This window comes from Panthera uncia, chromosome X, assembly GCF_023721935.1.
Source record: "Panthera uncia isolate 11264 chromosome X, Puncia_PCG_1.0, whole genome shotgun sequence".
Taxonomy (NCBI): Eukaryota; Metazoa; Chordata; class Mammalia; order Carnivora; family Felidae; genus Panthera; species Panthera uncia.
This window is the reverse complement of record NC_064817.1, coordinates 39,142,978-39,169,179: the sequence shown is the minus strand read 5'-3', so window position 1 is coordinate 39,169,179 and position 26,202 is coordinate 39,142,978. Positions and strand designations below refer to the sequence as shown.

Genomic DNA, 26,202 nt, shown 5'->3' with positions numbered 1-26,202 from the left:
TTGAGAGAGAATACAGTCATACTCATTCACTTATGCTTTCCAGTTATCAACTGCTATGTAACAAACCAGGGTGTCTGGGTGGCTCAGTCAGTTAAGTGTCTGACTCTTGATCTCTGCTCAGGTAGTGATTTCAAGGTTCATGAGTTTGAGCCCCGCACTGGGCAGCACGGCACCTGCTGGGATTCTCTCTCCCTCTCTCTGCTCCACCCCACTCAAAATAAATAAATAAATAAATAAATAAATAAACAAACAAACAAACAAATAAATAAATAAATAAGCAAGCTTTAAAAATTAAAAACAAAACCACTGCAAAACAGAATGGCATAAATTCATCTCAGGAATTCTGTGGGTCAGGAATTCAGATAAGGCATGACAGGAATGGCTTTTTTCCTGTTCCAAGATGTCTGGAACCCTCAGCTGGGAAGACAAACAGCTGGAATCATCTGGAGGCTTATCTGGCACCTTTGACAGGGATGACTGGGCTCAGCAGACACCATCTCCAGCATATGCCCACATAAGGCCTCTCCAGCAGAGGTGGCTTGAGGGTAGTCAGACTACTTACATGGAGCTCAGGGGTTCCAGCATGAATATTCTAATGAAGAAAGGCAGAAGCTGCATTGCCTTTTATGACATAGCCTCAGAAGCCACATACTCTATTCTACTGGTTGAAGCAGTCACAAGCCAACCCAGATCTAACTGGAAGGAGACACAGGCCCTGCCTCCTGATGAGAGTAGTGTCAAAAAATCTGCAGCTATGTTTTAAACCTGCGTTTATGGTCTTCATATCATTTAGTAGCAAGGATCCAGAATTAATGACTGACTTAAAGTGTGACAAGCACACGTATCAGAGCAACCAAGTTTCAAAAAAAAAAAAAAAAAAAATTCAGCTTCACAAAAGGACTGTCATCAAGGCCCTGACTTGTGAACAATTTTAATACTTTTCTATTTGTTTCTGATCAGCCTTTAACTCTGAACATACTGAACATACAGAACATAGGAGTTTTTAAAATTTTTTTTCAGAACGCGTGAGTTTTTAAATGTCACAGAAGTAACTGAAGCTTTTAAGAAGAGTAATCTGCACTTGTGTCATAAATAGCAAAAATGGTTCTAATTCTCCACCCTTTTCGTTATTTTATGCCCTTTCAAGGTGACTCTGAAGCTCCTTCCCACTCCTTGAGTCTAGACTGGCTTTGTGACTTGCTTACAGCAACAGAATACAGCAGAGGTGAGGGAGTGCCAGCTCTAGGCCTCGGCCACAGGAGGCACGGCTACTTCTACTCAGTTTTAGAAACCCGCCCAGCTACCACGAAAACAAGCCTAGGCTAGCTTGCCGGCGGGAGGAGAGATGTAAAACCCAGCATTCCTACCCGCTACCACTGCTACCACTGCCCCAGCGGACCAGCCAACCTCAAAAGCAGAGCTCCCTGCTGACCTGTAGTTAATGCAGGCATCAGGGAGACTAGCTAAGAACAGCAGAACCACTCGGCTGAACCCAGCTCTAATAGCCGACTCTTAGAATAATGAACCAAATGATTACTACTTTGAGCCACCAACTTTTGAAGTGGCTAGATACACAGCAATAGTTAACTGATAGAATTTTAGAAGGCAGTTTTTAATGACTAACTGTAAAATGGAAATGCCATCACACACTTCAGACTCACTACGTTGAATGACCTCGGACAACGAATGATTCTCCAAAGCAGGAACTACTGCCAGGCTCCACTGAGAAGGGCACTCAAACTAACGCCACGATCCCAGGGGTCAGACACCTGACCCCAGAGAAGAAATCTGTAATAGCAGCCATATAAATAGCAAACATCACTCCATCTGCAGTCTTTCATCTTACCTGATGCCAAGGCAGCCATAAGGTGCCCCCTCAGGCCAGAGGGAAGTGGCACGTGCAACCAGCAGTTAGCCAGTTAACTAGAATGTCAGAACAACACATCCCACACCCCTAATACTTTACCTGAAGAGAACTTAACATTGCCATTAGAATGCCTGTTCCTTTTAGCTATAATCCCCATCCTCTTTATTGGCCCCAGTGTTACCCTTTGGTGCTCTCCAGTAAAGGCAGGGCAGATACCAATTCAAAAGATTAATTATACTCCGGTAACTACACACACACACACACACACACACACACACACACACACCAGAATTCACACATCCAATTACAGGTTAACTTCCAAGAGACCCTCTGAGGCAGCAAATATTTGTTCCAACAATGCAATTTCTCAAAATACTTAGGACATTTTTTGCTTGGGTTTGCTTTCTGTTCCTTTGACATATCATATTCCTTTGACTAAGGTCAATGGAAGCAAATTTTTTCCTTTGAAGATGAATTTAAGTTTTGGACACAATCACATGTCATTCAAAGTCCATGCAAGTGAACACGCAACTCAGGTGTGTAAAACCAGTTTTAGTCACTAACAAGTTGGGAAAAGAAACTGCAAGGTTGATTTATAATTCCAATTCTACAGTTATTGGCTGGCAGGTTAAAAATCTAAAAGTACAAAAACCCTTCAATGGCTCCCTGCTGCTTACAGCACAAATTTCATACTCCTAGGCCTAGTATCGAAGGCCCTCCACAGTGTGGCCACAGCTCACCTTTCCAGTCTTATTTTCCTTGTGCAGTCTCTTTGCTAGGGAAGCTAAACCCCTCACTGCTCCCCACTCACAAGTCCTGGTGCTTTCTTGCATCCATACATCTGTTCACACTCTTCCCCTGAACCGCCCTCTATATCCATGTCATCTGTCTCTAGACGTGATACATTGCCCAACACTGTACGTGACTCAAATAAATATTTATTCAATGAATCAATTCCTTGGATGGCTTATAAAATGGCTCTGAAGGTAATTCCACAAAGGAGAGCTCCAAAGACATTCTAAGCAAGGGGATAAGTAACTAGCCTTCAACATGTATTTTGAGGATGAAGTAGGAAACACTGGAACAGCAACTGATTTGTAGTCATGCCTAATGACTGCCTAAGAAGGCCTACTCGATCAGGTACTGAGCCAGAAATGAACTAAAAATTCCAGGCTACTCTAGTCTACCTAGACCATCGATCGCTGTGTTACTGTATTTAAGATGGCAGGCCTTGGAGTTCTGGATTTCTGGGATTCTCTCTCAAGATATCCAAGTTAAAAACAAACATTACTTCTAGATATATATACCTAGAACTGAAATTGCTGTATCATTTACTAGTTCTATTTTTAGGGTTTTTTTTTTTATAATCTCCATACTGTTTTCCATAGCGGCAGCATCATTTTACATTCCTACCAACAGTGTAACAAGGGTTCTAATTTCTCCACTTCCTTGCCAACACTTATATTTTAAAAAGAAACATAACAGCTGTTGTCCTAACAAATGTGAGATGATATCTCATTATGGTTTTGATTTGCATTTCCCTGATGATTAGTGATGTTGAGCACCTTTTCATATACCTGTTGGCCATATATATGCAAAAGAACTGAAGTCAGGATCTTGAAGAGATACCTGCCCACCCATGCAGCATTATCTACAAGAGTCAAGACACGGAAACAACCCAAATGTCTATCGACAGATGAATGGATACAGAAAATGTGGCATATACATACAATGGAATATTATTTGGCCTTTAAAAAGAGGGGAATCCTACCATTTGTGACAAGGATGACCCTGGAGGACATTATGCTAAGTGAAATAAGCCAGTCACAGAAGGACAAATACTACCTGATTCCACTTATATGGGGTATCTACAGTAGTCAAACTCATAGAAACAAGAGAGTAGAGTGATGGTTGCTAGGGGCTGGGAGGAGAGGGGAATGGGGAATTGTTGTCCAATGAGTATAGAGTTATACAAGATGAAGAAGTTCTAGAGACCTGCTGTACAACATAGTGTCTATTAACAATACTGTACTATACACCCCAAAATTTAAGAGGGTAGATCTCGTTAAGTATTATAACACAGAAAGAACAAGGGAAAAAAAAGAACAAGGAAACTTTTGGAGATGATGGATATGCCTATTACCTTGACTGCGGTGATGGTTTCACAAGTATATGCGTATATCCGAACTCATCAAATTGTATACACTGAATATATGCAGTTTTTGTGCATCAATTATACCATAGTAGAATTGCTAAAAAACACTAGTTTGATAGGTAATAGATATGTCACAAGTTATTATAAAGATAAAGACTCTTTAAGAATTTATGAGATCCTTTCCCCTCTGATGAAATTAGGCCTAATGCAATAATAAACTGAAAATATTTTCAAATCATTCGTGTGGTAAAATTAGTTTATATTTGGTTGAACCACACGAAATTGCCATTGTTGTAGGTCAAAATGTTTTGAGTATCAGCAATGTTATATCGTTCAACCTAATACTCCAGAATTTTGCTCATGAACAAAAATATGTAAGAAAAGATGCCTTCCTTTGCCTTCAAGGCCCTCACACACACCGGAGAATCTCAATTCTTATGGACTTTTGAGGACTTATAATAAAGAAAGAAATACACAGAGCCCTGTCTATACATTATTTCTTAGTTCAAAACACCTAGTTTCCTTTAGGAGTTGTATTCCACTTACCAGACTCAAGGTAATTGGCCTGTGAGTCCCCAGTGGGGATATTAGGTCTCTCCAGCTACATCTCAAATTTCTAGGTCAGATCTGAGCACCCTCTTCCCATGTTCCATTTGCACACTGCAAACAGGCCATCACACCCAGGATTCCTGAATGTTGTTTAATGCAAGAGACAAAAGGGCGTCTGATCATTATTATCAGCATGGGCTGGGGTGGGGGGGGGCTTGATTTTATCCTCATTTCTTCTGCTTTTCCTGCCCCAGAGTTGCAGCCAGCTGGCTAGACTCTCTGGGTTTCTTTTCGGTCAGAGCAGGAGAAGCCTCAGAAGCAGGATTCCTAACCCTGTGTGTGTGGCTGGAGTGGTGAGGCAATTACCCTCCATCTGCCTGGGCAGCCGCAATAAGACCCTGCAAGGAGGCGCAGGTGCTGTGACTAACTGGCACACTCCCAGGCTACAGTCAACACCACGTGCTCAGAACAGAGGCTCAATTTTAATCCTTCTGAGACACCATTTCAGGAATCAGCCAATACACAGACATGTAATCAATGTAATGCTTTTGTGTGCTTGCATGGGTCTTGAGCTGGCAAATTTTCCACATTAAAATTTTTACAATTTTCTGCACAGAAATTCTTAGAATTACCCAAGGCAAGTATAAATGCAATCTTTTTTTTTTTTAATGGTTAATGTTATTTCGTGAGAAACACTGAATACATAATTTCAGCTCCAACGGTCAGAAGATCCTGTGCTTTCAAGTTTACTGTTAGAAATGCAAAATAGGGACAGCAAAACTCCATCATCCCACCTCTGTTCCCTCAGTACAGGATGTTTTCCTCTTTCAAAGGTCTTTTTTTTTTTTTTTTAAATAAGATTTTTCATCCAGTGTGTTTTAAATAACTGATTTTCTCTATTTCCCCAAGCAGATCATTGCATGGTCTAATTAAGTTGTCCCTTAGGAAACATCATCCCTGACATGCAAAGAGACAAAACAATGGTGGCAGACTGTGGAAACAGGAATACTTCATTTCTACCCATTGAAAAACTATAAAAAATCAAAAGTGCCAAAATTACTCCTAAGCTATTCATATGCAGTGATTTGAAATATCAGTAATTCACAGGAGACTGGTAAAAAGTTCTTAGCTTATTTACTGTTTTTCCCAGGTTCTGAATTCAGAATCCCATATTCTGTCTTCAACAGCTGACAGCATTACAACCACCTAAAACAGGTTCAGAAGGTTCTGTTGCATATGGTATAAGTGATGCCCTATTTTTTGCATGGACCTGTCTCAGAAGTAAAGCCGAGAAGGAACTAAGTCTCACAGGTTCACTCTTACAGGGCTCATCAAGTAATTCGATAAAGATGTGATGAAAGAACTTGGGCTGGAATTTGGGGCACCTGGGTGTTCGCTCAAATTTCTAGTCCGTTACACCATACCATTTTTATTACAGTGGCTTTGTAGTAAATTTTAATCTAGTAAAACAAACTCTCCTCACAAAATTTCCTGATGATTCTTGGGCATTTGTTCTTTCCAAAATGCAAATCTGATCATGATACTCCTTAGTGTAAAACCCTTCCATTGTTCCCCAGTGCTCACAGATTTCCTTGTAGGCCCTTGTAGGGCTATAATTTAGTGGAGTGGGGAGTACAAGTTTAGGGCCAAAGCTGACTGCTCAAAAGGAGAGGAGAGTCCGTGATGCCACCAGAGAGCCCCTTTCCCTGCCCCGGTTCCTCATCAGGCTCACTCTTTCCTTTAAGTAAGTGCTGAACAAATATTTAACAACGGTTTTGCAAGGGTGCTAAATCAGGGTCCCCAAGACCACCTCCAACTTCTGTTATTTGCTAGGAGGACTCACAGAACCCAGTATATAATCACACTCTCGGCTATAATTTACTACAGTGAAAGGACACAAAGCAAAATCAGCAAAGGGCAAATGCACACTGGATGAAATACAAGGGAGATCAGGCACAAGCTTTTAAGAGTCCTCTCCCGGTGGAGTTACACAAGGATGCACTTAATCTCCCTAGCAACGAGTTGTGACAACACATGTGAAATGCTGTCCACTAAGGAAGCTCAGTAGGGCCTCAGTACCCAGGGTTTTTAATTTTTTTTTTCATGTTTATTTATTTTTGAGAGAGGGAGACACAGAATCTGAAGTAGGCTCCAGGCTCTGAGCTGTCAGCACAGAGCCTGATGCAGGGCTTGAACCCACGAACCGTGAGATCATGACCTAAGCCAAAATCAGATGCTTAACTGACTGAGCCACCCAGTGTGCCCAGGGTTTCGATTGGAGGCTGGTCACATATGCACCCTCTGACTGGCAAATACACACATTCCAGACTCCAAGAAGGAAAGCAGGTGTTCAGCAGAAATCACATTGTTTGTATAAACAGTGCAGGCACAATTTGGGGCCACAAGGAGTTCTGGGAATGATGGGAACCCTCCTGAAAATCAAGTTCCCAGATGCCCACCAAGGGACAACCTTGTAAGCAGGCCTTTCAAAGCCAGATCTGCTAGGGTACTTTGTTGCACAGATGCCAATCATTAGCCTGGGCAGGTACCAACAAATCCTGTCCAGACCTTGACCGGGGGGGGGGGGGGGGGGGGGGACAAAATCATGAGAGTTCTCTGATCAAGATACTATGGGAACAGGAATGGAGAAATCCCTACCCTCTCCCAGTGGCAAAAAGGGGGCAATGAGGACTGCTTTCTGGGAGAGGCAATGACTGAGCCAGGTCTGGACACATGACAAATACTGTGGTGTGTCTATATTTAAAACCCAACCAGGAGGGTGATCTTGGCTAGTTAATTAACTAAACTGTATCTTAGGAAATGAGTTGCCCACATGGACCAAGGCTATTAATCACTTTGATTCCCTGCTTAAACTGTATGGCTTCCAAACCTCTCGCAAGCCATGTGGCCTTGCCCTGCAACCTACTTCGCCAGCCCCACCTGTGCCTCTCTACCCCTTCACTCTCTGTGATCTAACTATCCTGGCCTCATTTCAGTGCCTGGAATATGCTTCTATTTCCAAGGTTCTGTACATACTATTCACCCCCCTACCCGGCCATATTGTTCGTCATTGCCCTACCTACTTCACACATCTACTCCTCACGTTAGGTTTCAATCCAAACACCACCTCCTCAGGGCAGCCTTCGCTCACCTGCCCCAGAGTACATCAGAAACTCTGTCATTTACTTTCCTGCACCAGTAACTTTTCCTCTATCACTGTGAGCACATCAAAGTCCATTTTTTACACTTATACACTTCAAGAAGGCAGAGACTGTGCCTGTGTTGTTCAATTGATAACCTCTGAGCCTAACATGATACCTATCACATAGTGGGCACTCAGTAAACGTATGAAAGAGGAATGAATGAGGGCTCACTCTCAGTCCATGTGGTCTGGGTGAGGGCACCTCTATCCCTCCCTCTTTAACAAATACACACCTTCTGGGTCTAAGGCACATGACCAAGGCTGTACCAACAAGCGATCCAAGGGTTTTGACAGAAGCACTGGGAAAGAGGCATTGTATATGCTGCAGACAGCCCGCCTGAGAGTGAAACTAACTCAGAGGAAAGCAAAGGTGAGAGAAGGAGATTCAGGGCTATGATGAGCGTGAGGATATAGCCATTCCTAAAGGCTATTCTTTTGCCAGTGAACTTTTTGTTTCTTAGGTTAACTCTGAGTTGGGTTTCTGACACGTCACTAAGAATCCTAACACAAAAATAATAACTGAAATCAGAGATGTAGTTGATCCCAAAGAACAACAGAAAGACCATCAGCAAGGCTCACTTGAGCTACTAACCTAGGGAATCTTCACAGTTCCCTAAACTACCAACAAGTTTGGGGTGCCTGGGTGGCCCAGCTGGTTGAGCATATGCCTTTGGCTTAGGTCATGACCTCAGTTTGTGAGTTCAAGCCCTGCATGGGGCTTGCTGCTGTCAGCACAGAGCCCGCTTTGGGTCTTCTGTTCCCCCTCTCTCTCCAACCTGCTCCCACTTGCACACTCTCTCTCAAAAATAAATAAAACATTAAAAAACTAAAACAAACAAACAAAAACCACCCAAAACCATGAACAGGTTTGGTTCTGGTGGTGCAGGGTGGGAAAAGACACCCTGACTGGGGAGTAGAGCACAGGCATCCTGGGTAGTCATAGTCCTAAAAACCGCCTTGTTCCTCTCCTCTGGGCTAAAAAATGATTTCCAGCTATGACAGCAGAATCACTTCCTCTCATCTAAGAAAGCTTACAGAAACCAGACCTCCCAACAGACTGGATAGAGACAAAAATCTCCCTTATTTTCAGAGGCATGGAGTATAATCATTATAAATAAAGTGTGAATCTCACTCCAAACTGAATTCTAGACCAAATTAATAAAGCATTAGTTGGATAAGCATTTGAAAAAGAAACAGTCACTACCAGCTAGCTCAGGTTCTTCAAAATCACAACACACTCAACTTACTCTAGACTCCTTTCTGTTCCAGTCACTTGACTGATTTATTGAGATAAATATTTATAAGTACAGTGTATATGGAGGTAGCTCACAAAGGCCATCAGGATTTTCCAGTTGGTAAGATGAAGAATGTAGGCTGCAGACAGACCTGAAAGGTGTCTTGTGGTGGGACACAGAGCTACCTATGCCTTTGGCCCTGTGCTGATCAAAACTCTGATCAGTAATGTACATGAACCTATGGTTACTGATCTACAAGGGGTAACACTGATTAAAGGGGAGGATTCAAAAGCTAATATGATTAAAAAAAAAACAGGATGAAATTTAACTAGAACGTATGTAAAGCCAATGTAATTTTAAAAACCTTATTTCCTCTTTTTTTTAAGAGAGGGAGAGTGGGGAGCACAGCGAGGGGGGGAGAGAGAGAATCTTTTTTAAAGTTTATTTATTTTTGAGAGAGTGCGTGCATGCAAGCATGCAAGACGGGCAGAGACAGAGAGGGAGAGAGAGAATCCCAAGCTGTGAGCGCAGAGCCTGATGCGGGGCTTGATCCATGAACAGTGAGATATGATCCTGAGCCAAAATCAAGAGTTGGACGCTTAACCAACTGAGCCACCCAGGCACCCTGAGAGAAAGAGAATCTTAAGCAGGCTCCACGCTCAGCATGGAGCCTGATGTGGAGCTCAATCCCACGACCCTGGGATCGTGACCTGAGCTGAAATCACAAGTCTGACGCTCAACTGACTGAGCCACCCAGGCGTCCCTAAAAGCCCTATTTCCTAAATGTAGGATGCCAGCAAATACCACACAGGGTGATGCAGTTATACAATTTGGGCTAAATTTGGAAATATACCATCTACCTCAGTTGGCTAACAAGTAACGACCAAGTTTCTGTGTATTAGAGAGAAACAACAACTAACAAAAGTGAATCCAGAGAAGAGAACCAAGATTAGAAAAAGGTTTGGGAATCATGTCACACAAATGACAGTTGAAAGGGTGAGGATGTAAATTGGTACAGCCATTTTGGATAGCAAAGACAGAATCCTATAAAACTGAAAATATCTATACCTTGTGACCCAGCAATCCCATTTCTAGGTACATATACTAGAGAAATGCTCACAAACTTACATCACCAATATAAAATTATTGATAAAAGAAAAATTCAGGAAGTATTTAGGCTTCTGTCAATAGGAGAGTGGCCAGACAGAATAAGGTCAATTCACACTCTGGGATACTTTGCAGCAGCTAAAAACAATGATATAGGTCTAGTTATCAACCAGGATGGGCTAAGTTTGCCAAAGTAACAAAAGGAATCTAAAATATGAGGGGCTTAACAAAACCCAAGTCTATTTATTCCTCATGCTACATGTTTAAAGTGAGCCTGCAGAAAAGCTAAATGTAGTTATTCTCAGACCCGGGCTGAAAAAGGCCCCATCTCTATTTGCCAAGGGCATGAAATCTCTTAAAATTTGCATTTGGAAGTATACCCATTACTTTTGTTGACGTTTCATTGACCAAGTTAGCAAGTCACAAACCAAGTTAGCAAATTAGCAAGTCACATGGCCACACCGAACTTCAAATGGGGCAGGAATTACAATCCCACCTTATGCCCAGAAGGCAGACAGACAAAAATACTATGTTACATAGAATGACTAATATAATATATAGTATGGAAAGATTATACAAATATATACAAATAACATGGAAAGAGTAATACAAAATAAATGAAAAGGTTTAAGATATTTTGCTGTGTGAACACACATTCATAATATCACCATTTATGTAAATTAAAACAGATCTAAAACAAATCTATATGTTGTTTATACATACCTATATATGCATGACACTGAGGAAGGAGGAGGATGACACTGGAAGAGATGATCAAAGGGAAATAATTATTTCTGTAATGTTTTAATGTCTCTATTTAAGAAAAAAATACGATAAAATCTTAATTGTTGATAATTGTGGTTGGTGGAGAGTTGAGTGTTCATTATATTATTGTTTGAATCTTTCCATTGCATTAGAATCCTTGAAATAAGAAGCTGTTGAAAAGAACCAGGAATATTTTGGCCTGAGAAGACCACAGGTGGGAAACAGGGGGATGGCAAGTAGGAAAATAGATGGCTTTAATGATTTTGGACAAAGGAGATCTGCTCTGTGCGGCTACGAAGGGGAGAGCTGGGTACAATGGTGAGAGTTCCTAGGAGGCAGATCTTGGCTTGGGAATAAAGAACAACTTATCATGGAAAGAGGACTGAGTAGCTTCAAAAATGTATGGAGGAAAAATACATACTCTTTGTTGGGGAGGGGTAAGTGATCAAGAGTCAGCCTGACTGACAGAATATTGTGGAGAGGATTCCAGCATTGGGAAGGTATCTGGATTTGGTGATCTCCATGGTCCTTCTACTTCTCAGATTCCATCAACCCGGGACCAGAACCTCCCAGTTTAGAGCTCACAGGCTCTGGAAAATGCAGCAAAATTTTCCCAAGACAAGCTTTAAAAAATAATGCAACAATCTGAATTCAGTAGAGCATTTAATGGTGTTACCCAGGAATATTTCACAATCAATAAGGATTAATTCATTTAATTGGGCCTGAAAATTAATATAGGCAAGGGGTTACAAAAATTATTCTGGCCTTGAATAAAGCTACCTTTAACTCTCATGCCTGGTCAACCTTATGCACATAATTAAATCAGTATTATTTGTTGAACTGTTGCCTATTTAATCACTGCTTCTGTGACTTATCAGTTGTTCTCCCAGTACCAAAGTCAAATTGCTCCCACAGCTAAAGAGATCTCCACAGAAACATTCCACTGAAATAAATATTACTTGGTAAAATCAAAGAGTAAGAATAACGAGTGTTTTCTTTTTAACTAGCTGCTTTGGCTACTGCCAAAGAAAAAACAAAAGTCTTAGCAGTGGAAAACGAGTATCATTGACCTGTCCTTGTGCGGGGAGGGTCAGTCTGGCATAAAAACAGTGGGGTCAGAACTCAGGCAGCTCCCTGTGGCTGCCTTGCTCCCAGTCCAAGAAGGTAAGAAATTTCAGTGGTAGTAAATGAGACAACATAATGTACCTGAGGATTTTCTTTCCAAAAGGTAACGTTATCTTTTGTACCAACAAGTTTTTATCTGTACATGGTGAATATATGCCCAGAAGATTATAAACTGAGTAGCCTTTACATGCCTGGAATCTGATGGCTCTGAATAAGACACCAGGGAAGCCCACTGTGGTTTTTAAGGAATGTGTTTCCACCATAAAAATATTGAAAGCATGCTGCAACAAAAAAACCATGTGCTTTCTGTCCATGTATTTTTGCCCACTTAGGATTTCCTACCTGCAGCGATTCTGTACCATGTAACTAACAATAGGAAATACTTTCATAAAAGTATTGTTATTTAGTAGTTTCTTCCTATTAAATTTCAAGATTAACAAACCAAACCAAACCAAACCAAACCACAGCTCAAAAGGTTCTTATATATTCCCAAATTAATGAGTTAGTGTGGTTTGAATACTACCTTCTTTCTAGACCCATATTCCTGGCTGTGCTGGAGCTTCATGTGGCCCGCCCCACAACCCCCAGAAATATGGCATGAAAGAAAAATCCGTAATATGTTGGAAAAGCAGCTGGCTAGACCACCACAATGCCTTGCAGAGACTCAGGTCTGGCCCTAATCTATCAGCAAAAGCTGATTACTCACCCACCACCTCCCTAGCCTAGCTTCTCCATCCGTCAAGTGCAAGCACTTACATCCTAAGATGCCACAGGGAAGTGTATTTATCCTTGGAAGACAGTGTCTGGTGATAAAATGCAAGACTATAATGCTAGGAAGGAGTGTGGCTGGTGGAAACCAGAGACAAACAGGGGAGGAAGGAGGAGAAAGGGCTTGATGAATGAAATCCTGGGGGCAAAGGTTACTGGAAAACAGCAGGACAGAAGTAAGAGAATGTGACAGAGAGGCAGGGCCAAGGAAAACAACGAGGTCAATGATATGCTATATGAGGACAAAGAACTGTGCTTCCGGGTGAGATTTCCACATATGCCTTCAGAAAAGTGGCTTTGGTTTTCAGGCCTTATGTATTCTGCCCAATAACGCAGCTCCTCTGCTTACCCTTAGAAACTTGTCTACTTAATTATACCAAAAGCCACATGTCTAAAACTATTATTTCAGAGATATAAACACTTTGGGGAAGAAGGGAACCAATCCAAAACATCACTTACAATAGCAGTTAAGACTTGTGGCTCCAGGTAAGATGGAATAAACATACTCAATTTTCTGTCCACTGAATGCAACTATAAAATTTGTAGAGAATGTGGCAGCTATTAGAGAACTCATTAAAGTATATATCAGCAGGTAGATCAGGGAAGAATACCAGAATGCAAAGTACAACTGAACTAGTGATGGTTTTACCACTTTTTTAACCTCCAGTACTCTCTGGCCTGAACCCAACACAACAAAACTTAAAAGTGAGTGAACACTGTGGTTAGAGCACATGTTCTGATGCAAGGTGGTTTTTTTTTTTTTTTTTGAAACAGGAACTACTATAACTCAGAGAAACTAGGGGGAAATCCCCTGGTGTTTTTTTTTTTTTCTCCTTTTCCTCTCTTCTCCATGCCCAGAAAATCTCATGGTAGAGGCTGCAGCAATGAAATTAACTGGCAAAGGAAGGCCTAGGACTTAAAACTCTCAAGGGAAAGGAAACTTACATTCCATTCAGTAGAGTTATAGCTCCAAAAGGGCAAAACCAAATCCCATTGTTTTTTTTCTCACTTTCTCTCTTTCTCTGTCTGCCTGCCCCTTGTGTTCCAGAGGCTGTGCATCATGAAAGTAGGTGGTTTCTGACTGGAGGACCAAAAAGGAAAGCTCTAGGAAACCAGAAAGTACCATGAAAATAACAAAGAGAGAAGAGCTCAGGAAAGCAAACCCATAAAGCTGCTTATGAACAATTCGGATCACCCCCACCCACACATATGTGGACTTGATCCTAATTATCATGTCAAAGACTTTGAGAACTTAGCTAACAGAGGAACACTCAGGTCCCAGATTGACCAGTGGGTGTCACACACGGTACAGATATGAATAGCACTGCAAAGGACCTGAATTCTAACACTGGAACTACAGTCTACAGAAAGGGAGTTGGAATTTGCACCCTGAACCTAACCAGGTCAACTGACTGCTGAAACAAATACATCAACATTCTCCATTGGAATGAAACAAGATCCAGAATCTAATAACATAATCTTCAAAATGTCCAGGATAAAACCCCCAATTACTTGCTATACAAAGGACCACAAAAATGCCAACTCACATGGGAAAAGACAATCAATAGATGCTAACAATGAGATGTAACAAATGCTGAAATTATCTAACAAGTATGTTAAAGCAGCTATTATAAAAAATGCTCAAATAAGCAATCACCAAACTTGAACACTCGTGAAAGCAAGTTAAAATACAAAGTACTGGCAAAGCAAAGAGAAGATATAAAGGATAATCAAATTGAAACTTTAGAAATGAAAAATTAAAAAAACCAAAATAAAAAATTCACTGGGAGGACACAATAGGAGAATGGAGGAGGCAGTGAACTTGAGATAGGTAATGAAATTAGCCAATCTAAATAATAGAAAAAAGATGGTGGTGGGGTGAGGAAACCTCAGGGACCTGCAGGATAACAATAAAGGATCTAACATTTGTGTAATTGGAATCCAATACAGAGAAGAAAATGAGTGTGATGCTGGAAAAATATTTGAAGAAAAAATAGCTGAGAATTGCCAAGAAACTGACAGAACACTAAACATAACACAAAGAAATCCACATGTAGACACATCATAATCAAACTGCTGAAAACTAAAGACAAAGAACTGACGAAATAGATAATTCAACACTAACAGAGAGTTTAACACCCATTCTTGATAATGGAACAACTAGAAAGAAAATCGGCAAGAATGTAGAAAACTTACACAACACTACCGAAAAATTGAGCTGGCATTTACAAAATACTCCTACCAAGATGAACAACATACGTATATGTTTTTCAGGTATACATGGAATATTCTCCAGGAATTGCTGGTGGGACTATAAAGTGGTTCAACCACCTTGGAAAACAGTTGGTCAATGTTAAGCAGAAATTTAGTATACAACCCAGCAATTCTACTCCTAGGAATATACCCCAAATAAAAGAAAATACGTCTAACACAAGGGCATGTACATGATTGTTCACACCAGCATTACTCATGAGAACCCAAAACTAGAAATACCCCAAATGTCCATCCACAGCGAATAATCATAATGTGGTATATACGTATAATGTAATATTATTCAACAAAAAAAAGGAATGAATTATTGATACATGGCACAACCATGGATGAACCTCAAAAACATTATGCTACATGAAAGCCAGACACAGAAGACCATATAGTATATGATTTTATTTACATGAAGTATCCACAAAAGGCAAATCTAGAGAGAAAGAAAGTAGATTAGTGGTTGCCTAGGCCTGCAGGGAGGGGTTGGAGAGATGGCAAATGGGCACAAAGAATTCTCCTGGAGTGATGGAAATACTCTAAAACTGGATTATGAAGATGGTTACAGAACTTGGTAAATTTACTAAAGAGCACTGAATTGTATATTTAAACATGTGAATTTTGTTGTATGTAAATTATACCTTAATAAAATGGTCATTTTAAGAATTTTTTAAGTTTATTTTATTTTATTTATTTTTAGAGGGAGGGAGAGCTCCTGCACGTGTATCAGGTGGGGAAACGGGGGAGGGGCAGAGAGGGAGGGAGAAAGAATCCCAAGCAGGCTCCCTGCTGACAGCACAGCACTGGGCAGGGTGGGGCAGCTCAAACTCAGGAACTGTGAGATCATGACATGACCTGGGCAGAAATCAAGAGTCAGACGCTTAACCAACTAAGCCACCCTGGTGCCCCAAGAACGTTATATAAATGAAATCATACAGTATATAAACTTTTGAGATTGGCTTTTTTTTTTCATTCAGCACAATGCTCCTGGGATCCATCCAAGTTGTTCCACGTATCAGTAGTTCATTCTTTTTATTCCACTATATGTATGTACCACAGTATGTCTAACCATTCACCCACCGAAAGCTATGGGGGTTGTTTCCAGTTTGGGGTTATTACAAATAAAGCTGCTATGAACATTCCTGAATAGGTTTTTGTGTGGAAAGGATACTCTTAAGAGAGTGAAAAGATTCTCTCAGACTAGAATGGACTCATTTCCAGGCTATATAAATAACTTTAATAAATTAATCAGAAGACAGACAACTCAACAGAAAAATGGCAGAAGTCTCAAACAGGTTCTTTACAAGTAGATATTAAACCAGAAATAAACTATGAAAAGATGTTCAACACTATTAGTTATCAGGGAAATACAAATTAAAATAACAATTAGGGCGCCTGGGTGGCTCAGTTGGTTAAGCCTCCGACTTCGGCTCAGGTCATGATCTCGCGGTCCGTGAGTTCGAGCCCCACGTCGGGCTCTGTGCTGACGGCTCAGAGCCTGGAGCCCGTTTCAGATTCTGTGTCTCCCTCTCTCTCTGACCCTCCCCCGTTCATGCTCTGTCTCTCTCTGTCTCAAAAATAAATAAACATTAAAAAAAATAATAAAATAAAATAAAATAACAATTAGACTTCCAAAAAACCCCAAAATGTCCATCAGCAGAAGAACAGATGAACAAATTCTGGTACATTCATACAATGAAATACTCAGCAATAACATAGGATGGGCCACTGATAAATACGACATCATGGCTGAATCTCAAAACCATTATGTTGAACAAAAGAAGCCAAAAATGATCCAGACACAAGAATACATACTGTATAACTTTATGTACATGAGGGGCAATAACAGGCAAAACTAGTCTAGGGTGACAGAAACCTGAATAGTGGTTGCCTCTGGTTGTAGAATACTGTCTGAAAAGAAACATGATGGTATTTTCTGGGGTGACAGAAATCATCTCTATCTTCACTGGAGTGTGGGTTACGTGGGTATATACATTTGTCACAACTCAAACTGTACTCTTTAAAATCCTTGCGTTTTACCGCATGTAAATTATACTTCAATAAAAAAGAAATAAGTAAGCCATAATGAAATACCACTAGTATCCATTAGAATGGCTAACATTCAAAACCTCTACAACGCAAGTGTTGGCAAATGTGGCCAAACGGTACCTCTTGTATACTGCTGGTGAGACTGTAAATTAGTTTAAATGCTTTGGAAACCTGTTTGGCAATATCTACTGAGGCTCAACATATGCATACCTTATGACCCAGCTCTTAGTTATGTGTCTAACAGAAATGTACACATTTGTCCCTCGAAAGATGTGCAAGGACATTCAGATGAGCACTGTATGTAGTAGCCCCAAATTGGAAAAAACCTTGTAGTTTACTGATCACAAGATATATATACACACATATCCTTCACCTACGCAAAGGGTAAAAATAGGATTCATCTACAGCAATAGAATTAAGTATGGTGGTAAACCAGTAACCTCTGGGGTAGAAGGAAGGGGTAGTCATTGCCAGGAAGTAGGAAGGGGACCTCTGCTGTGCTGGCAATATTTTTCTTTTTTTTTTTTTAATAGATATCCTCATTTTTTTAAATGTATGTTTATTTTTGAGAGAGAGAGAGAGAGCAAGCGAGAGCGAGTGGGGGAGGGGCAAAGAGGAGACACAGAATCTGAAACAGGTTCCAGGCTCTGAGCTGACTGCCAGCACAGAGCCCGACCCAGGGCTCGAACTCACAAAGCAGGAGATCATGACCTGAGCCGAAGTCAGACGCTCAACCAAACGAGCCACCCAGACAGCCCGCAATGTTTTCTTGACCGAGGCACTGGTTAAATGGGTATATTCATGTTGAAATTATCAACGGAGTTGTACACTTATGACTTGTTCACTTTTTCTTCAGGTACGTTGTACTTCCACATACATTTTGGATTCTGTCCCTTATGTCATATGCACGCATACTCATGTCTTCGCTCTTTGTCCACTACCACGACCACTACCCCCTTTATCCTTCTTTAGCGTGTGCACTTCTCTTACTCTCTGCATTCTTGTCTGCTGAACTATCAATAATACTGGGTACTTAACCTAAATCTTTGTTGCCAGTGATGGGATCATGTAAAGGCAAAACCACAGTGAGAAAAGAGAGCCCACAAAATAACTGCAGGGAGAACACAGGCATCCTTTCTTCACACAGGCAGGGTTTTAGAAGTTAGCATTAAAGAAGCTAGACCTGGTCTATCCACAGAGGAGAAACTATCCTTTAAATAGAAGGATTGGTTCATTTGCCCACATAACTCTCTCAACTCCATGGTGAATGACATCATCTTAATAGCTTCAAGTTGACCATGGTGGGAATGTCTACATCACAGAAATCAGTAAGCTACAAATCACAGCACTGATTTATAGACAAAGTTATAGACACAGAGTGGCATTCCTTTATGTGACCCTTCCTGTATAGAAATCTTTCCAAAGGCACTTTCACATACTTTAGCAATCATCAGAGCTGCAAAATAGTGTAAAGGGGGCAAAAAGGCTGTCCAGGAATTGATTCTTAACCCACAGTGTAAGATTTGGACTTAGGGATGTTAATCTTAAAAACACCCACAGGCTGATTTAACTTTCACATTACCTTTAATTTCACAGAATGTTATTTGTTAATTTATACATGCTACAAATTTATGTACAAGATACTACATCACACTTGGTACCGCAGATACAGGAACAGGTAAACTGCAAGGTCTGTAATTTTGAGGAGCTCAGGGCTCTGGTGGATGGATAAAGAGGACAGGAAAACAAATGACCACAACCTAGAGCGATAAGTCTTATAAGAAGGGAAGGCTCCAAATTTCCTAGGGGCATCGAAGGATAGTTACTAAGAGAGGGCGTGGAGGCTCCATGTTGGAAGTGACACCTTATCAGGACATGGACCAACCAAACAGCATGGTACTTCTTGGGATTTTAGAGATGAGCAAAATGCAGGTGTTTGCTCTGAGAAAAAGACTAGTTGAAAACACACTTGGAAGTGACTGGACACATATGAGGGCAAACCCTGTTACTGCCTGTACAGGGGACCAAAAAGCTCATCAACACTCAAACCTCTAAACAAACTAATCTAGGAGTGGAATGGATGCAAAGAAGAAGTGAATTTGACTTTATTTCAGGGAAGCAGGTTTGGAATATGATTACAATTTAGTAAAAACAAACAATTTTATTTGATACTCCACTTAGGATGGACTGTGAGAATAAAAGGGAGATCAGTCTGAAGGATCAAAAAAAGGAGAGTCCCACAGTCGGAATTTCCCATCCAAGCACGGCCCAGAGGCAGATGGAGGTCATGTCCAAGTACCCATCCCTCTTGGCTGAGGGACAGGAATACCAGTTTCAGAAAAAGACCAAAAGGAGCTCTCATGCTGATGACATCAAACATGAGAATCACATCGCTAAGGTCCCTGGACCAAGTCTACCCTTAACAAGATGACTTGGCCTCCCACACAACTCTCCCAAAGAGACAGAGATAGTATCAGTGGTGTGGTGATAAATGTTTAACATTAGGCTTGGGGTGGGGTGTGCTGTGATTTGTAGCTTACTGATTTCTGTGATGTAGACATTCCCACCATGGTCAACTTGAAGCTATTAAGATGATGTCCTTCACCATGGAGTTTGAGAGTGATATATACAACTAGATCTTTCAATCTGGTGTGAGGTAGCTACATCACACAAAAATGCAATCAGTGAAATTTTCACTATATATCAATAAATTGCTACCTTGGCTTACACAGATCAGATTTCAAGAGCTACGTGACCTCAAGTCCATCTTTAAGTAGGGGTTCATCCTCCATATGAGCAAGATTGGGTTTTGGAGTACCCCAAGTGGAAAGCCAGCCCTGGACTAAGATAAATTCTCCAAGGTGAAAGGCATATCACACATGCCTTTCATGGCATGGAAAGGCACAACATGCTGAAAACAAAGTAAAATGAACAAACAGACAAAAAAAATCCTGTAAGCAATTCTGTATATTATACTACAGACTGGTATGAAAGACTGGTGAGCAGTGAGTTTGGAGAGCCAAACTATGAATAGATTGTAAAGAGAGGCATGGGGAGCTATACTTATGGGGGGCACCCTTTTCTGTGGTAGATGCTTCACATAATTTAATTCATTTAGTCATACCTATTCACATATTATCCATTTATTAAAAAAAAAAAAAGAGCCTCAGTAAGAGATCAGGGAGCTGAGATTTGAACCCGTGGACTGATTGCCACAGCCATACCTCCCTGCTATGTCATGCTACTTCCGTGGGAAGGTTGGGTGACGTAAGAATGCCCCTTCCTCAATCCTGCCCAGTGCCCCTCAAGTCCTCTACATTTACCTGAATGCCCAAAAAAGAGACTTTGGAATTTTTCTTTCAGGCCCAGCTAGAAAATTCTACCATATCCCTTTGGGATCCATTTCAACAATTGCTAGAAATGCTTCCATCTTTTCCTAAACCCATCATAGCAATACAGTCCTTATATTATTTTTAGTACTCATAACTAGCCACTACCAAATTTTGTTTAAAATGTTTTAAGTACTGAAAGGGCACCCTCTTAATCTTCTCTTTTGCAGAGTTAGTGATCATAATCTTTTACCTGCTACTCTAAAGTCTTGCATCCCAACTCTTTTTATCATTCTTCATGTTTTTCCAAACCAGACACTCGTCTAAAAAGGCATGGCTACTGGTGAATACCATGAGGTTACACAGCAGCTCTCGTATTCTGTGCATACACATATCTATCCAATTATTAGAAACACTATTGATGGCGGAAAAGGAGTTCTCAAAAAAGGAGTAAGAATGATTAAGATGGTTAAGAACTTTTTAAATAAAATGATTTAATCCTTACTAATAAATACGAACATGGTCGGAAGAAAGAAACAAATATAAAACTTACTGACATGCAAAAGACACCATTAGGGTGACTACAGGAATTAGAAATATAACAAAAATCAAGTGTAAATTTGATAGTCTTTTGAAGCCTATGATTGATTCTGTCCCCTTCACTACCGCCTACCCTAAGCATCTACTGTATAAATTATTTAGACAGGAGAAAGGTGACTATAATTGATAGTGATTTACGGAGACATGTGAAATACCCCATGATGACTTGCGGACCTAACCATGAACACTCTGCTGGAGGCTGAAAGTCCAGCAGAGGCCAACGAAACCAAGAACCATGCAATTTGGATATAAACAAGCCGATAGGATACCAAGGCCTGAGGACATCTAGATTACACAATATTAAATGTGTGTGTGTGGAATGAGGGTTAGATTTTGTCTTGACTGGACTGCCAATCTCACCTTAAACACAGGGAAACAAAATTTCAGAAGTGTTCAAAATTTTCTTCCTTTGATCCCTTTTACCTGGTTGATCTCTCCCGGTCATTTAAAATTCAGCACAGACTTCACCTCTTATCAGAAGCCTCACTTAACTTCTTCTCCTACTCCCAAGCTGTGTAAATGCCCCTTCTAACCTCTACCATAATATTTACCCCCTATAATTACCTGATTACTTGCACATGTCTCCCACTGGACTCTAAATTCCTGGAAGGCAAGGAGTGTGTCATGTCCTCTCTTTGTATGCCTAGTACCTAGCCCAGTATGTGATGCCCAACAGCTCAGTGAGCATTTTTTAATGGAACTGGGTGGTGTCATTTGCCCAAGGTCACAGATGCTGTACAGCAAAGGAAGGGTAGGCCCCAAGTCATCTCTCTCTTCATCTAGGAAGCTTTCCATTGTATAAAGTACTTAAAGAGTCACTCATGAAGAAGTCAAACATGATTCCAGAAAATGTATTCTAGGGACAGACATTTTATTGATCTCTGAAGGACCAGCAAATGTGAATGGTCTAAATAAACCAATCAAAAGGTGGAGATTAGCAGAGTGTGTTAAAGAATACGATCCATTTATATGCTATCTACCACAACTTACTTAAAATATAAGGAATTAAGTAGGCTGGAAGTAAAAAAAAATGGAGGAAAAAATAAGATGCAAAACATTACTCAAAAGAAAGCAGGAGTGGGTATATTAATATCAATAAAAAGAAAATTCCACAGATGGAGAATATTAAATAATGATAGAAAGGCCAATCTACCAAGATATAGCAATCCTAAATATGTATGAACCAAAAAACAAACAAAACAAAACAAAACATCAGCTGTAAAATATGTGAAGCAAAACTGGTTGAACTGAAAGGTAAGACGTACAAATCCACAGTTATAGTTGGAGACTTCAACACTGTTTTCTCAACAATAGAGCCAATAGACAAAATCAGCAAGGAGACAGCACTCAACACAATCAACCAACCAACAGGATTTAACTGACACTTGTAGAACACTGCATCCAGCAACAGTAGACTACAGCCTTTTCAAGTACCCACATAACATATAAAAAGACTATAGCTTGGGCCACGAAACAAACTTAAACACATTCAATAGGATTGGTATCATATGGAGTGTGTCCTCTGACCACAATGGAATAAACACAGAAATCAATAGCAGAAAGATAACAGGAAAATCTCCACACGTTTGGAAACTAAATTATGTACTTCTAAATAAGCCATGGGTCACAGGGGAAGTCTCAAGGGAAATTTTAAAAATACACTGAACTGGGGCGCCTGGGTGGCGCAGTCGGTTGAGCGTCCGACTTCAGCCAGGTCACGATCTCGCGGTCCGTGAGTTCGAGCCCCGCGTCAGGCTCTGGGCTGATGGCTCGGAGCCTGGAGCCTGTTTCCGATTCTGTGTCTCCCTCTCTCTCTGCCCCTCCCCTGTTCATGCTCTGTCTCTCTCTGTCCCAAAAATAAATAAAAAACGTTGAAAAAAAATTAAAAAAAAAATACACTGAACTGAATGAAAATGAAAATACCACAACATACCCAAATCTGTGAGGCACAGGTAAAGCAGTACTGAGAGGCAAATATATGGCACTAAATGCTTACGTTAGAAAAGAAGAAAGTCTTGGGGCGTCTGGGCAGCTCAGTCGGTCCAATTCTTGATTTCAGTTCAGGTGATGATCTCACACTTTGTGAGTTCAAGCCCCACGTCCAGCTCTGTGCTGATGGCGTGGAGCCTGCTTGGGATTCTCTGTCTGTCTGTCTCTCTCTCTCTCTCTCAAAAATAGATACACATTAAAGTTACTGATTTAAAAAAAAAGAAGAGATGAAAGCCTCAAATCAGTAATCTAAGCTCCTACCTCCAGAAACTAGAAAAAGGAGGATAATAATCCTTGGAATAGGATACAAAAGTAGATGAAGATTTGAGAAGAACAAAAGTTAACTTCTATGAAGTACTAACACTGGATAGGTAGGTCAACCACTTAGGCCTGAAGTGGGCAGAGGTAGTACCTGGCAGAATACGTGGGCAGGAAGACAACCAAACTAATGCCAATATCTCAGATGAATATAGGAGCTGGCATAGTTTAGGGAAAGGTAGAAATTAAGCTCTGGGCTTCCTACAGCAGCTGACCAGCTTTAAACATCTCAAGGAGACAGAGGAATAGAAATGTATGCACCAGAGGACATATATTATCAACACAGACACATAAACCCACAGAGGGGCCCCACTTGAGCAGCTGATTAACGTACCAGTGGGATTCTCGCCTGTCAGGACATGCCTAGGAGCAGCCTATCTTACCAGGAATCTAGGTTCTTGAGGGGACAAGGACACTCCTAGTAAAGAAGGTAGTCCCGGGAGAAGACAATAGCTCACCAACCTGACCTCGTGGTCCCCCAAAGTATGAGGGAGTAACAATTCAGAAAATGGCTGTGAAGCATGTAACTCAGGTTTATCTAAAAGCTCAGCTTTCAAGGACTTGATTAAGAATCCCAGTCAGAGACGGGCTTTCCAAAGAAACCTAAACAAGCTGACCTGCAACCCCTACAGGCCCGGAAGCTCTAGCTATAGCAGGAGGACAAGAGAGTCAAGAGCCTCAGCACAGACATCAGTGCCCTTAACTCATCCAGTGAGTACTGGATGAGTGGGTCACCCACATGGGCAGAATCAGGCATTGTTGTAGTAGCAACACTGGGGGCTGTGCAAACACATGAGAACAGCCTCAAGGGACTGAAAGCACTAGCAGCCCAGCAAGGATCCTGACCCAGAGGTCACCAAATGTGCGAGAAGGAGGCAGATGACACTTGGAGCTCTAGAATACCCAGTCAGGAAAACACAGCAGATACCTCCAGGATAAGCTAGCTGTATCTGAAGACTGCCCTGGAAGCTGAAAAACTGTAAGAGAGCTAGCAAAAGTCTATGGAGTGACTATTATCCAGACTCTGGTTTCACCTCCAGGATGGTATGGCCCATAGTATTTAGGACAGCTATATTTCATGGTGGTAATAGATCCAAGAGTGAATATAGTTATAGAACACACACACATACATACAGAATACATATACATGCACAGCACAAAGAGATGTTTATTTTCCTGTCACCTAAAAGGTAAATTTCCAAATCAAGAGAATAATGTTTTTACCCTAAAAATCAACGTGAATAGTACATTTAAAATTAGTTGTTTCTAGGAACTCTGTGATAGGCAACTCACTTAAGAAGCTTAAATTTCAAAGGGCAACAAAAGTTAACTTGGGCTTAAAGACATCTTTAAGTGCATGCACAGTACAAATGTGGCTCATCTGGTCCTTGAGATGGAGGGAAGAGGGTGGAAGAAATAGGCCATGGACATCTCAATAGACTTCTGATGCCAGCTGGCAAGGCAGATACGCAGGTGAGAGGAAAGGCCAACTATAGGGTAGGGGTGAAGGGCGCCTGGGTGGCTCAGTGGGGTAAGCATCCAAATTCAGCTCAGGTCATGATCTCACGGTTCGGTTCGTGAGTCAAGCAACATGTCGGGCTCTGTGCTGACAGCTTGGAGCCTGGCGCCTGCTTCGGATTCTGTGTCTGCCTCTCTCTGCCCCTCCCCTGCTTGCACTCTGTCTCTCCCTCAAAAATAAATAAACATTAAAAAATGTATAGGGTAGGGGTGAGGGGCAAGGGCAGGCTCTGCTCCTGGTCAGAGCTGGGATTTCCTCTACATTAAATTTTTTTTTAACATTTATTTATTTTTTAGAGAGAGAGAGAGAGAGACAGAGCATGAGCAGGGGAGGGGCAGAGAGAGAGAGGGAGACACAGAATCCGAAGCAGGCTCCAGGCTCTGAGGCATCAGCACAGAGTCTGACTCAGGGCTCGAACTCACCAACCACGAGATCATGACCTGAGCTGAAGTTGGACGCTTAACCGACTGAGCCACCCAGGCACCCCTCCCCCTACATTTAAAAGTGACTAGACATGGGGCACCTGGGTGGTTCAGTCAGTTAAGTGTTCAACTTTGATCTCTGCTCAGATAACGGTCTCACAGTTCAGAAGATCAAGCCCTATGCCGGGCTCTGTGTTGACAGTGCGGAGCCTGCTAGGGATTTTCTCTCTCCTCCTCTCTCTGCCCCTCCCTCGTTTGCTTGCTCTTGGCTCACTCTGAATGAATGAATGAATGAATGAATGAATGAATGAATATTTTAAAAAGTCACCAGACATTTCCTCTCACTAGTCACAGAAAAACAGCCTCACAAAAGAAGTCTACAGAAAGTCAACTAGGTAATTAGACTTGTAAAAAGCTCAACTCAGAAGCAGGAAAACAAAATTTAAATAACAGCCTTTATCTCTTCTACACAAGAAAACTTCCCTAAGCCCCTCACAATTGGGTGTCAAGTGACTCCAAATGAAAATCTTCTTCAAATAGGAGCCTGGGTTGCTCAGTCTGTTAAGTGCTGACTTTGGCTCAGGTCATGATCTCATGGTTTGTGGGTTCGAGTGCCACGTCGGCTCTGTGCTGACAGCTCAGAGCCTGAAGCCTGCTTTGGATTCTGTGTCTCCCTCTCTCTCTGCCCCTCTCCCACTCGTACTCTGTCTCTCTCTCTCTCAAAAATAAATAAATGTTAAAAAATTTTTTTTAAATCTTCAAGTAACTAGATAGAAACAGTTCTGGCTTTTCTTCCAATCAATTTCTCCTGATTTGATTGGTTGATTGACTGATTGCCCTTTATTTTTTTCCAATTTCTCCTAATTTGATTGATTGACCTTTATTTTTTCCCTCAGCTTTACAGAAGTATAACTGACAAATAAAATGGCAATATTTAAAGTATG

The 26,202-nt window shown here is 41.1% G+C and overlaps 1 protein-coding gene across 3 annotated transcripts in view; it reads right to left on the bottom strand.

Annotated features, from left to right (window-relative positions):
- JADE3 (jade family PHD finger 3) overlaps window positions 1–26,202 on the bottom strand; it is a 134,460-nt gene that overhangs the window by 78,836 nt on the left and 29,422 nt on the right. For 2 of the 3 annotated variants that reach the window (XM_049644579.1, XM_049644580.1), the window contains exon 2: window positions 10,839–10,876. The gene's annotated coding sequence lies outside the window, so the exon portion shown is untranslated. Of the gene's footprint in view, window positions 1–10,838; window positions 14,588–26,202 lie in introns of those variants that run through there. The other variant, XR_007460542.1, reaches the window with a different exon arrangement.